General features: G+C 49.1%; 1 pseudogene; it reads left to right on the forward strand.

Annotated features, from left to right (window-relative positions):
• Positions 1-9,774: 9,774 nt before the first annotated feature.
• LOC144607556 (diamine oxidase [copper-containing] pseudogene) lies at positions 9,775-11,452 on the forward strand (annotated as a pseudogene).
• Positions 11,453-13,710: the final 2,258 nt, after the last annotated feature.

The following is a 13,710-nucleotide window of genomic DNA, read 5'->3' on the forward strand; positions in this document are numbered from 1 at the left end:
GCCACACGGCAGGCAACTCAAAGCCTCACAGTGCCAGAGACCTGGGTACTATCCTGATCGAGTGCCATCTTGGGTTTCCTCCCACACCCCAAAGACATGCGTGCTTGTAGGTTAATTGGCCTCTACAAAACCACCATATCCTTCCTGTAAGGGGTGACCAAAGCTGCAAACAATACTCCAAATGCAGCCTAGCCAAACGTTTACAAAACTGCAAAATGCCTTCCTGACTCTTATACTCAGTGCCTTGGCTGCTGATCGCTAGCATCGGATATGCCTTCTTTCAAGGGTCTTATCCACTCCCAAGTGATCAGCTAATTATCAAGGTATGATTTGAATAGAAATGTTTTTTAAAAGTAAATTACTTCAAATTGAAGACTGAGCATTAATTAAATATTTCAGTCATTAATAATTTTTGGTTATAGTAAGTCAACACCTTTGGCACCATTAACTCACCAAAATATCGTAATGTTTATTATACGGTCATGAAATGGGAAATATTTTTACTGTGAAATACGTGGAGTTGGTGGAGCAGGTAACGAAGGAGCAGGTAACTAATGTTGGAGCAGGTAACGAAGGCTAAATAATGAGGGAGATTTTAGCAAGAAAATTGGGGCAAAATGAGAGGCTGGCATAGCTTCGGTAACTAAAGACACTGCGATCAGGATATGCAACAAGTCCCTTTACCTCCCCCCTCAACTCCATCCAAGGGCCCAAACAGTCTTTCCAGGTGAGACAGAGGTTCACCTGCACCTCCTCCAACCTCATCTATTGCATCCACTGCTCTAGATGTCAACTTCTTTACATCGGCAAAACTAAACGCAGGCTCGGCGATCGCTTTGCTCAACACCTTCGCTCTGTCTGCCTTAACCAATCTGATCTCCCGGTGGCCGAGCACTTCAACTCCCACTCCCAGTCTGACCTTTCTGTCATGGGCCTCCTCCTGTGCCATAGTGAGGCCCACCGGAAATTGGAGGAACAGCACCTCATATTTCGCTTGGGCAGCTTGCAGCCCAGCGGTATGAACATTGACTTCTCCAACTTTAGATAGTTCCTCCGTCCCTCTCTTCCCCTCCCCCTTCCAAGTTCTCCCTCTACCTTCCTGTCTCCACCTATATCCTTCCTTTGTCCCGCCCCCTGACATCAGTCTGAAGAAGGGGCTCGACCCGAAACGTCACCCATTCCTTCTCTCCTGAGATGCTGCCTGACCTGCTGAGTTACTCCAGCATTTTGTGAAATAAATACCTGCGATCTATGATAAAGCTATTAAAATCCCCTGAGAACGGGAGTACAAATTGGGAAAAACGAGGAAACAAGGAACTGCAGATGTTGGTTTACAAAGAAAGACAGAGTGCCGGAGTAACAGCGGATCAGGCAGCATCTCTGGAGGACATGGATGGACGGCAGTTCGCTGCGTCCCAAAACGTCACCTATTCCTTTTCTCCAGAGATGCTGCCTGGCCGACTGAGTTACTCCAGCACTTTGTGGATTTTTTTTAGTTCTTCTACAATGCAAATTCCATAATGCTAATTGGACGTATCGCAACTGATGAATTGGGGAGCAAGGTTAATATTACACGGGTGAATTGGGCGTAACGCTATTTCGATCGGGGACCTGAGAACCAGTTCAATTATTCCAGCACTCTCGTGTCTACAAATTGCGAAGCATGTGTAACTCCAGACCGCTGCAGGACTGAACCAGGTCATCGAGCCAATAAGGGACAAATCTATGAAGAGATTGGAACATGTTTAAGGGTTCAAAGGGTATTTTATTATCACGTGTATCAATTAAGGTACAGTGAAACTCGATTTACCATACAGTCTTACTAAAAAAAAGCAACAAAACACACAACTACATAACACTTAACATAAACATCCACCGCAGCAGATTCCTCGCAGATGAAGGCAATAAAGTCTAAACTTCTTCACTCTTTATTCTCCCGTGGACGGGGCAGTCGAACCATCCGCAGTCGGGGCGATCGAAGCTCCCGCGTCGGGGCGATAGAAGTTCCTGCGGTTCGATCTCCCAAAGTCGATCCCAACAAGAGGCCGCCAGCTCCACGATGTTAGGCCGCAGTGTCATCTTGTCCAGCTTTCTCGCCCTACTCCACCAGTCTGAAGAAGGATCCCGACCCAGACCCGAAACATCGTGTATCTATTCCCGCCACGGATGCTGCCTGTGGAGCATCATTTAATCCAGTACTTTGTATTTTGATCAGGATTCCAGCACCTGCAGTTAGTTCCATGTGTCTCCATTTTCAAACTTCCCATGGCCCTCTGTTTGGCAATGTTCCGCCGACGAGCATTTCAGTCCATTGAAATGTTGAAGTATTAATTAGCTGCTTAGTTTTGCAACAACTTTTCGTTGATGTTTCTCTCCGTTTGTTGTAACGACACACTGATGTTCTGTAAATGATCTAACGGGCAAACCTGTCGGTGACATTGCAACAGGGAAATCCAGGAAGCATTGTTGACCGATGCGTTTTCCGCACATACTGGGCAGTGGAAGATCAATAGACAATAGACAAGACCATGACAATCGGTGTTGGTAGTCCCACATCTTCTGACCCCTCTGTCCACCGCTCAGAGCGCAAACTTACATTGGAGTTTGTAACAAGTTCAAAAGCCAAACGGAGGAGGCGCATAAATAGTTAAGATGTACGCAACTGTTTGGGATTTGCACTCGATAGCGTCACCGCCCTTCAAACCGATCGCCCAGTGCTATTTGCAGGAGAGGGGTCGTTTTACTCCAAGCAAAGCAGAAAGATACAAAGCAGGCGAGCGCTCCACACGCTGCCGGCGCCCCGCCACCACCATGAACCTGAAGGTCCTGTTCGCCGTCTTGGCCGTGGCTCTGGTAGCGATCATCGCTCTCAACTGGATCCTGCTGGTGGGGATGTCGAGGTCGGCCGCGTGTCAGGGCCCAGACCCCGACGAGCAGCTCAGTGAGATGATGGAGCAGCGGCGGCAGAGGGAGATGTTTGCGGACCTGAGTTCCCTGGAGCTGAGGCAGGTGGTGCGCTACCTGGAGCAGACCCTGGCCGTGGCCCTGGTCAACTGCAGTCACGCACTGCCGTCCCACAACTCCATCTTCATGGTCGAGCTACAACTCCCCCGCAAAGCCGACGCCCTGAGGTTCGACTGTGGGCAACTATGATTACATCTTTGATTTCGTGTTCCACAACAATGGCGTGGTTGAGACCAAGATGTCTCCCACGGGCTACCCTCTAACCTCATTTACTTCCGATGGGGCACCTCAGTACGGAGCAAAACTTGAGGAGAACGTTTTGGGCAACATTCACACTCACTTCTTGCACTTCAAGGCTGACCTGGATATATTGGGTGGGTGCCAATGCATTTCAAACGTTCACCGCCCTGGCCTCTCTCCTTGGCGGCTCGCCCCCCTGGTCCAAGAACCTCAGGGCGTCGGCTTTGCGGGGGAGTTGTAGCTCGACCATGAAGATGGAGTTGTGGGACGGCAGTGCGTGACTGCAGTTGACCAGGGCCACGGCCAGGGTCTGCTCCAGGTAGCGCACCACCTGCCTCAGCTCCAGGGAACTCAGGTCCGCAAACATCTCCCTCTGCCGCCGCTGCTCCATCATCTCACTGAGCTGCTCGTCGGGGTCTGGGCCCTGACACGCGGTCGACCTCGACATCCCCACCCGCAGGATCCAGTTGAGAGCGATGATCTCAGAACATTGGCGCTTTTGTCCAACAAACTGAGGGGTTCTGGGGACAGATTTCGAAATGACCGGCCTCCTTGAGTCTTGGTTCTTTGGAGAATTGCTTCTTCACAGAAACATCTGTGTTATCTAACAAGGCAGCTGCTAATAGTGGCGAATATCTTCAATAGTATCACCCAATTCATTACTCAGCAATATCGTTGCTTCCCGACCCAGTCAACTATGGCAACATTGTCCCAATAACAGCCGTCTTGCAAATGTGTTGTAAAATACTCATGCTAGCCCACTCAAGAATGGCAATTTTGTTCAACATCATAAAACATTTCCGAAACATTTCTAAACATCTACTCACCCGGTTATTTCTCCAGTCACCTTCACCCCGTTCCCTCTCCCCAAATACTTTGCATGTTTGACCGGGTGTTTAACTGCACATGATGTCGACGTGTTCCCAATCTCTAACCTTGCGTCACCCACCCCCCCCCCCCCCCCCCCCCCCCCCCAACAAGAATGATTCGCCATCTGTGGAAATCCTTATCCGCAGAGATTCTTTCGAGAGATCTTGTTGCTTTTTTTGCTACCCATTCCCTCTGGTGGTCTGTTAATGACAGAAAGTTAAAGCTAAGCTTGTGATTAAAAACAGCTAACCCTTGGGAAACAGTGGCACAAAGTGTTGGAGTAACTCGGTGGGTCGGGCAACATTTCTAGAGAACACGGACAGGTGACGTGACCCTTCATCGGCCTCAGTCACTGCAGTAACTCCTGCACTCTGTGTCTTTTTTTGTGTCTACCTTTCCTGAACATAGACACAAAAAGCTGGAGTAACTCAGCGGGACAGGCAGCATCTCTGGAGAGCAGGAATGGGTGACGTTTCGGATGGAGACCCTTCTTCGGTCTGGGGTTAGGGATAAGGGAAATGAGAGATGTGGACGGAGATGTGGAGAGATAAAGAACAATGAATGAAAGATATGCAAAAAAAAGGTAACGACGATAAAGGAAACGGGTAAGCTGTTTGTCGGGTGAAAATTAGAAGCTGGTGCGACTCGGGTGGGGGAGGGATAGAGAGAGGGGGAATGCCGGGGCTACCTGAAGTGAGATAAATCAATATTCATACCACTGGGCTGTAAGCTGCCCAAGCGAAATATGAGATGGTGTTCCTCCAATTTGCGTTTAACCTCACTCTGACAATGGAGACCGAGGGCAGAAAGGTCTGTGTGGGAAAGAGAAGGAGAATTAAAGAGTCCAGCAACCGGGAGATCAGGTTGGTTCCCGCGGGCTGAGTTTAGAAACAGAAAATAGGTGCAGGAGGAGGCCATTCGGCCCTTCGAGCCAGCACCGTTGGTCTCGCCGATGTATAAGAGTCCACATCTGGAACAACGGATACAGTGGATGAGTTTGGGGGAGGTGCAAGTGAACTTCTGCCTAACCTGAAAGGACTGTCGAGGTCCCTGGACAGAGTCGGTGGAGATATAGCGACAGGCGTTGTTGCATCTTCCGCGAAACGATCACCCAGTCTGCGTTTGGTCTCGCCGATGTTTGAGAGTCCACATCTTTAGCAATTTCCTGAATTCCGCTGCTGAACTATAAATGACATTTTAACTCTGAAAATAGAATTATCGCCGTCAAATTCATAAAATGTTGACAGTTACATTGAATTTGGAAGCGTAATTAAGCATTTAAAAACGCGTTTTATGCGCTTTTGGTGATGTAAACAAATCCAGCAAGTTGCAACGAAAAAACGAAAATGTAAGAAATGCTTCGTAGGTCAGTCGGCATCTGTGGGAAGGGAAACCGACCCAATGTTTCAGGCCGACGTCGCTTCGTCAGAACCTTCATCAGAGCTTCGACCTGAACCGTCATCGCGGTTTCTCCTCCCCCGGTTGCTGCCCGACCTGATGAGTATCTCCAGCATTAGCTGCTGTCAGTTCCGATTTGCAGCGCCATCAGTGGGTTTTTTTCATTTTTACACAAATAAATTTCACCACTCTGGTCTCCAGGTGTCTTTGGGTTTCGTCGAGTACCTGAAAACAAACTAAAATACAACTGACGTGAATTTGGGGGAGTCCAGAACAGGGGGCCACAGTTTAAGAATAAGGGGTAGGCCATTTAGAACTGAGATGAGGAAAAACTTTTTCAGTCAGAGTTGTGAATCTGTGGAATTCTCTGCCTCAGAAGGCAGTGGTGGCCAATTCTCCGAATGCATCCAAGAGAGAGCTAGATAGAGCTCTTAAGGATAGCGGAGTCAGGGGGTATGGGGAGAAGGCAGGAACGGGGTACTGATTGAGAATGATCAGCCATGATCACATTGAATGGCGGTGCTGGCTCGAAGGGCCGAATGGCCTCCTCCTGCACCTTTTGTCTATTGTCTATAATTGTCACATTACAAATGTCACATTACAAATGCTTACAATAGGTTTAACAAAAGCTTGGTCACTATTCCAAGTAACATTATAAAGGATAGACACAAAAAGCTGGAGGAACGCAGCGGTGTCCGGCAGCATGTCCGGAGAAAAGGAATAGGTGACATTTTTGGGTCATACCATGAAGATGGAGTTGTGGGACGGCAGTGCGTGACTGCAGTTGACCAGGGCCACGGCCAGGGTCTGCTCCAGGTAGCGCACCACCTGCCTCAGCTCCAGGGAACTCAGGTCCGCAAACATCTCCCTCTGCCGCCGCTGCTCCATCATCTCATTGAGCTGCTCGTCAGGGTCTGGGCCCTGACACGCGGCCGACCTCGACATCCCCACCAGCAGGATCCAGGTGACAGCGATGAGAGCCAAGCCAAGAGCCACGGCCAAGACGGCGAACAGGACCTTCAGGTTCATGGTGGTGGCGGGGCGCCGGCAGCGAGTGGAGCGCTCGCCTGCTTCCTCACCGCGTCTCTGTGGCTCTCTGGAGTAATTCCCCCCTCCCCTCCAATAGCGCGGATTCTGGCGACAGCAATACTTTGTGCTTGGAATGTACGTCCCAGAATGCTCAAGGATGGGGGGGTCGTTTGGGAGAATTTAACTGTTTCCAGACATCGGGGCTGGAGTTGAAACGTTGGAGTAACTCGGTGGGTCGGGCAACATCTCTGGAGAACACGGACAGGTGACGTGACCCTTCATCAGACTCAGTCACTGCAGTTACTCCTGCACTTTGTGTCTTTTTTTGTGTCTACCTTTCCTGAACATAGACACAAAAAGCTGGAGTAACTCAGCGGGACAGGCAGCATCTCTGGAGAGCAGGAATGGGTGACGTTTCGGGTGGAGACCCTTCTTCGGTCTGGGGTTAGGGATAAGGGAAATGAGAGATGTGGACGGTGATGTGGAGAGATAAAGAACAATGAATGAAAGATATGCAAAAAAAAGGTAACGATGATAAAGGAATCGGGTAAGCTGTTTGTCGGGTGAAAATGAGAAGCTGGTGCGACTCGGGTGGGGGAAGGATAGAGAGAGAGGGAATGCCGGGGCTACCTGAAGTGAGATAAATCAATATTCATACCACTGGGCTGTAAGCTGCCCAAGCGAAATATGAAATGCTGTTCCTCCAATTTGAGTTTAGCCTCACTCTGACAATGGAGACCGAGGGCAGAAAGGTCTGTGTGGGAAAGGGAAGGAGAATTAAAGTGTCCAGCAACTGGGAGATCAGGTTGGTTCACGCGGGCTGCGTTTAGAAACAGAAAATAGGTGCAGGAGGAGGCCATTCGGCTCTCCAAGCCAGCACCGTTGGTCTCGCCGATGTATAAGAGTCCACATCTTGAACAACGGATACAGTGGATGAGTTTGGGGGAGGTGCAAGTGGACTTCTGCCTAACCTGAAAGGACTGTCGAGGTCCCTGGACAGAGTCGGTGGAGATATAGCGACAGGCGTTGTTGCGTCTTCCGCGAAACGATCACCCAGTCTGCGTTTGGTCTCGCCGATGTTTGAGAGTCTACAACTTGAACAATTTCCTGAATTCCACTGCTGATCTATAAATGACATTTTTAATCTGAAAATAGAATTATCACTGTCAAATTCATAAAATGTTGAAAGTTACATTGAATTTGGAAGCGTAATTAAGCATTTAAAAACGCATTTTATGTGCTGTAAATAAATCCGGTAAGTTGCAACGAAAAAACGAAAATTTAAGAAATGCTTCGTAGGTCAGTCGGCATCTGTGGGAAGGGAAACCGACCCAATGTTTCAGGTCGACGTCGCTTCGTCAGAACTTTGATCAGAGCTTCGACCTGGACCGTCATCGCGGTTTCTCCTCCCCCGGTTGCTGCCCGACCTGATGAGTATCTCCAGCATTAGCTGCTGTCAGTTCCGATTTGCAGCGCCATCAGTGGGTTTTTTTCATTTTTACACAAATAAATTTCACCACGCTGGCCTCCAGGTGTCTTTGGGTTTCGTCGAGTACCTGAAAACAAACTAAAATACAACTGACGTGAATTTGGGGGAGTCCAGAACAGGGGGCCACAGTTTAAGAATAAGGGGTAGGCCATTTAGAACTGAGATGAGGAAAAACTTTTTCAGTCAGAGTTGTGAATCTGTGGAATTCTCTGCCTCAGAAGGCAGTGGCGGCCAATTCTCCGAATGCATCCAAGAGAGAGCTAGATAGAGCTCTTAAGGATAGCGGAGTCAGGGGGTATGGGGAGAAGGCAGGAACGGGGTACTGATTGAGAATGATCAGCCATGATCACATTGAATGGCGGTGCTGGCTCGAAGGGCCGAATGGCCTCCTCCTGCACTTTTTGTCTATTGTCTATAATTGTCACATTACAAATGTCACATTACAAATGCTTACAATAGGTTTAACAAAAGCTTGGTCACTATTCCAAGTAACATTATAAAGGATAGACACAAAAAGCTGGAGGAACGCAGCGGTGTCCGGCAGCATGTCTGGAGAAAAGGAATAGGTGACATTTTTGGGTCAAGGCCCTTTGTATCCGTTCTTATAAGATGGAAGGAATTCTACAACTTGTAGCGCTTGTTTGACTGTTGTGTTGATTCAATGTTTTATTTTACAAAACTTCGGTGTGGGCGGGGAAAATAATGAATCCAGAATTCTAGTTCTGGGTTGTGGTACTTGAAATAAATTGCACTTAACTGATTGGAAGAATTAATCCTGAACAATAAGTCTTATTTTAATTTCGTCTGCTTGGAACAAAAGCTATTTCTTAATTGTTAAATTGAAACGGTTTTAGGCTTAAATTCAAAGTCTTGTCTTCTATAATGTAAGAACCTCCAAGAATTCTTCTGTTCAAACGAAAAGCCCAAACATGCAAATGAAACTTTGGTCTTCAGTTTTCGGTTCAACGTAGTTTCTTAAACAGCAGCACAGATGTAAAAAGAATTTAACAAGGTCCGGGAAAATTGAGATTGGCGAGCAATTTGGAATTGGCAATACATTTACAGGTAAACTCAAGTTGCAGTGTAGGCCGGGAGAGGGACAGAATGAGCGTCTGTGTGAGAGAGCGACAGGTGTAGGTGAGTTATTGGGGGCAGTTCAAGGCTCTCTGTGTTATGTAACGGTCACCACAATGTTTTGGGACAGGTCAGGTCAGGCTGCACGATAGAGACAGAGTGAAATAGCGAGTCAATATCCGCGACAGACAGCTGAAATAAGCACTTATTCTATTCAGTCACAATAAGCGATTGGCCAAACACAGGCAAATGGGACTAGCTCAGTGTGTCAACTCACTCGGTATAGACAGGATGGGCCGAAGGGCCTGTCCCTGCGCTGTACAGCTCTATGGCTCTGTGTCTCTTAACACTCCGCTGTTCCCAGACGTGGGGCCCTTGAAAGGAGAATTGAAACGCTGTGCACTGCGAAGGACAGGAGAGAGAGGAGGGGAGGAGTCAGACAACTGGACTGGTCTGGGTTTTAATACTTTCCCACCCTGCTGCCCACACTCGGTCTTTACTCAGACCAGCCCAGCCCGAGCTCTGGTTCGGCTTCATCCCACTGACGAAAGTTGTGTTGCAAATGTGTGCGTTTCAACTCCAGCCCCGATGTCTGGAAACAGTTAAATTCTCCCAAACGACCCCCCCATCCTTGAGCATTCTGGGACGTACATTCCAAGCACAAAGTATTGCTGTCGCCAGAATCCGCGCTATTGGAGGGGAGGGGGGAATTACTCCAGAGAGCCACAGAGACGCGGTGAGGAAGCAGGCGAGCGCTCCACTCGCTGCCGGCGCCCCGCCACCACCATGAACCTGAAGGTCCTGTTCGCCGTCTTGGCCGTGGCTCTTGGCTTGGCTCTCATCGCTGTCACCTGGATCCTGCTGGTGGGGATGTCGAGGTCGGCCGCGTGTCAGGGCCCAGACCCTGACGAGCAGCTCAATGAGATGATGGAGCAGCGGCGGCAGAGGGAGATGTTTGCGGACCTGAGTTCCCTGGAGCTGAGGCAGGTGGTGCGCTACCTGGAGCAGACCCTGGCCGTGGCCCTGGTCAACTGCAGTCACGCACTGCCGTCCCACAACTCCATCTTCATGGTCGAGCTACAACTCCCCCGCAAAGCCGACGCCCTGAGGTTCTTGGACCAGGGGGGCGAGCCGCCAAGGAGAGAGGCCAGGGCGGTGGTGGTCTTTGGGGCTCAGACTCGGCCCAATATAACCGAGTACACGGTGGGACCTCTCCCAGACCCGACCTACCATGTGGACGTCACCTCTCGCACCTACACGAGCCTCCACTTCAACTCCAGGCCCGTCACCTTCACTGAATATAAAACCATCATGACAACTGTGGGCTTGGAGAGGGTTTTGGAACTACTGACGGAAAGTTACGGCTCGGAAGGGATGCCTCCGAGATACTTGGACTCATCCCCTCGCGGGTTTAAGTTGGGCGACAGGGAAACGTGGTTTTCCTCGTTGAGGAACCACAGCGATTACTTTATGCACCCGCTGGGGCTGGAGGTGCTGGTGGACCACAGCAGCACCAACATCTCGGAGTGGAAGGTGAGGAAAGTACTTTACAACGGCCAATACTTTGACACCATTGATGAGCTGGTGAGCCAGTACAACAAGGGGACTGTGCGGAAGATCCAGGGGAAGGTTTCGGATCCCAACTACGCCTCGCTCAGACCTCGCCAGAGGTTTCAAACCTACGGGCCCCTCCAGTCCGAGCCACAGGGACCAAGGTACCACGTTGTAAACAACCACGTTCGCTACTTTGACTGGGAGTTCGCGTTCCGCCACAGTGCCGCCAGCGGTTTACAGCTGTTTGATGTCCGCTTCAGGAAGGAGCGGGTGGTCTACGAGCTGAGCGTCCAGGAGGTGAACTCCGTTTACGGCGGAGAGGCGCCAGGTCTGATGAGGACCAAGTTCTTAGACAGTCATTATGGAATTGGGAAAAGTTCCAACGAGCTGGTGAAAGGCGTGGACTGCCCTTACAGCGCCACTTTCCTGCACACTCTCCATCTCATGGACAGCGACCAGCCGCAGACGATCAGGAACTCCATTTGTGTCTTTGAGCAAAACCGGGAGGTTCCTCTGAGACGCCACTTCTCCAGCTGGTTCGCGCCCCCATCTTACGGCGCGTTACTCGACAACGTGCTGGTCCTGCGATCAGTGGCGACTGTGGGCAACTATGATTACATCTTTGATTTCGTGTTCCACAACAATGGCGTGGTTGAGACCAAGGTGTCTCCCACGGGCTACCCTCTAACCTCATTTACTTCCGAAGGGGCACCTCAGTACGGAGCAAAACTGGAGGAGAACGTTTTGGGCAACATTCACACTCACTTCTTGCACTTCAAGGCTGACCTGGATATATTGGGTAGGTGCCAATGCATTTCAAACGTTCTACGTTGAAGTATGTTTCAAATATAGATTAACCTTGCGTCCGTTGCAAAGTATTATGTCTACGGACACAAATGGTACATATTCAGTAATGGCACCGATCTTTCTTCGTTTGTGATTTTTTTTAAAGCCTGCGAGGTCCTTTGATCTCAGAACATTGGTGTCTTTGTTCAACAAACTGAGGGGTTCTGGGGACAGATTTCCAAATGACCGGCCGCCTTGAGTCTTGGTTCTTTGGGGAATTGCTTCTTCACAGAAACATCTGTGTTATCTAACAAGGCACCTGCTAATAGTGGCGAATATCTTCAATAGTATCACCCAATTCACTACTCAGCAATATCGTTGCTTCCCGACCCAGTCAACGATGACAACAATGTCCCAATCACAGCCGTCTTGCAAATGTGTTGTGAAATACTCATGCTCGCCCACTGAAGAATGGCAATTTTGTTCAACATCACAAAACATTTCCGAAACATTTCTAAACATCTACTCACCCGGTTATTTCTCCAGTCACCTTCACCCCGTTCCCTATCCCCAAATACTTTGCATGTTTGACCGGGTGTTTAACTGCACATGATGCCGACGTGTTCTCAATCTCTAACCTCGCGTAACCCCCCCCCCCCCCCCCCCCCACCCAACAAGAATGATTCGCCATCTGTGGAAATCCTTATCCGCAGAGATTCTTTCGAGAGATCTTGTTGTTTTTTTTGCTACCCACTCCCTCTGGTGGTCTGTTAATGACAGAAAGTTAAAGCTAAGCTTGTGATTAAAAACAGCTAACCCTTGGGAAACAGTGGCACAAAGTGTTGGAGTAACTCGGTGGGTCGGGCAACATCTCTGGAGAACACGGACAGGTGACGTGACCCTTCATCAGACTCAGTCACTGCAGTTACTCCTGCACTTTGTGTCTTTTTTTGTGTCTACCTTTCCTGAACATAGACACAAAAAGCTGGAGTAACTCAGCGGGACAGGCAGCATCTCTGGAGAGCAGGAATGGGTGACGTTTCGGGTGGAGACCCTTCTTCGGTCTGGGGTTAGGGATAAGGGAAATGAGAGATGTGGACGGTGATGTGGAGAGATAAAGAACAATGAATGAAAGATATGCAAAAAAAAGGTAACGATGATAAAGGAATCGGGTAAGCTGTTTGTCGGGTGAAAATGAGAAGCTGGTGCGACTCGGGTGGGGGAAGGATAGAGAGAGAGGGAATGCCGGGGCTACCTGAAGTGAGATAAATCAATATTCATACCACTGGGCTGTAAGCTGCCCAAGCGAAATATGAAATGCTGTTCCTCCAATTTGAGTTTAGCCTCACTCTGACAATGGAGACCGAGGGCAGAAAGGTCTGTGTGGGAAAGGGAAGGAGAATTAAAGTGTCCAGCAACTGGGAGATCAGGTTGGTTCACGCGGGCTGCGTTTAGAAACAGAAAATAGGTGCAGGAGGAGGCCATTCGGCCCTCCGAGCCAGCACCGTTGGTCTCGCCGATGTATAAGAGTCCACATCTTGAACAACGGATACAGTGGATGAGTTTGGGGGAGGTGCAAGTGGACTTCTGCCTAACCTGAAAGGACTGTCGAGGTCCCTGGACAGAGTCGGTGGAGATATAGCGACAGGCGTTGTTGCGTCTTCCGCGAAACGATCACCCAGTCTGCGTTTGGTCTCGCCGATGTTTGAGAGTCTACATCTTGAACAATTTCCTGAATTCCACTGCTGATCTATAAATGACATTTTTAATCTGAAAATAGAATTATCACTGTCAAATTCATAAAATGTTGAAAGTTACATTGAATTTGGAAGCGTAATTAAGCATTTAAAAACGCATTTTATGTGCTGTAAATAAATCCGGTAAGTTGCAACGAAAAAACGAAAATTTAAGAAATGCTTCGTAGGTCAGTCGGCATCTGTGGGAAGGGAAACCGACCCAATGTTTCAGGTCGACGTCGCTTCGTCAGAACTTTGATCAGAGCTTCGACCTGGACCGTCATCGCGGTTTCTCCTCCCCCGGTTGCTGCCCGACCTGATGAGTATCTCCAGCATTAGCTGCTGTCAGTTCCGATTTGCAGCGCCATCAGTGGGTTTTTTTCATTTTTACACAAATAAATTTCACCACGCTGGCCTCCAGGTGTCTTTGGGTTTCGTCGAGTACCTGAAAACAAACTAAAATACAACTGACGTGAATTTGGGGGAGTCCAGAACAAGGGGCCACAGTTTAAGAATAAGGGGTAGGCCATTTAGAACTGAGATGAGGAAACACTTTTTCAGTCAGAGAGT

Source organism: Rhinoraja longicauda, chromosome 29, assembly GCF_053455715.1.
Source record: "Rhinoraja longicauda isolate Sanriku21f chromosome 29, sRhiLon1.1, whole genome shotgun sequence".
NCBI classification, from domain to species: Eukaryota; Metazoa; Chordata; class Chondrichthyes; order Rajiformes; family Arhynchobatidae; genus Rhinoraja; species Rhinoraja longicauda.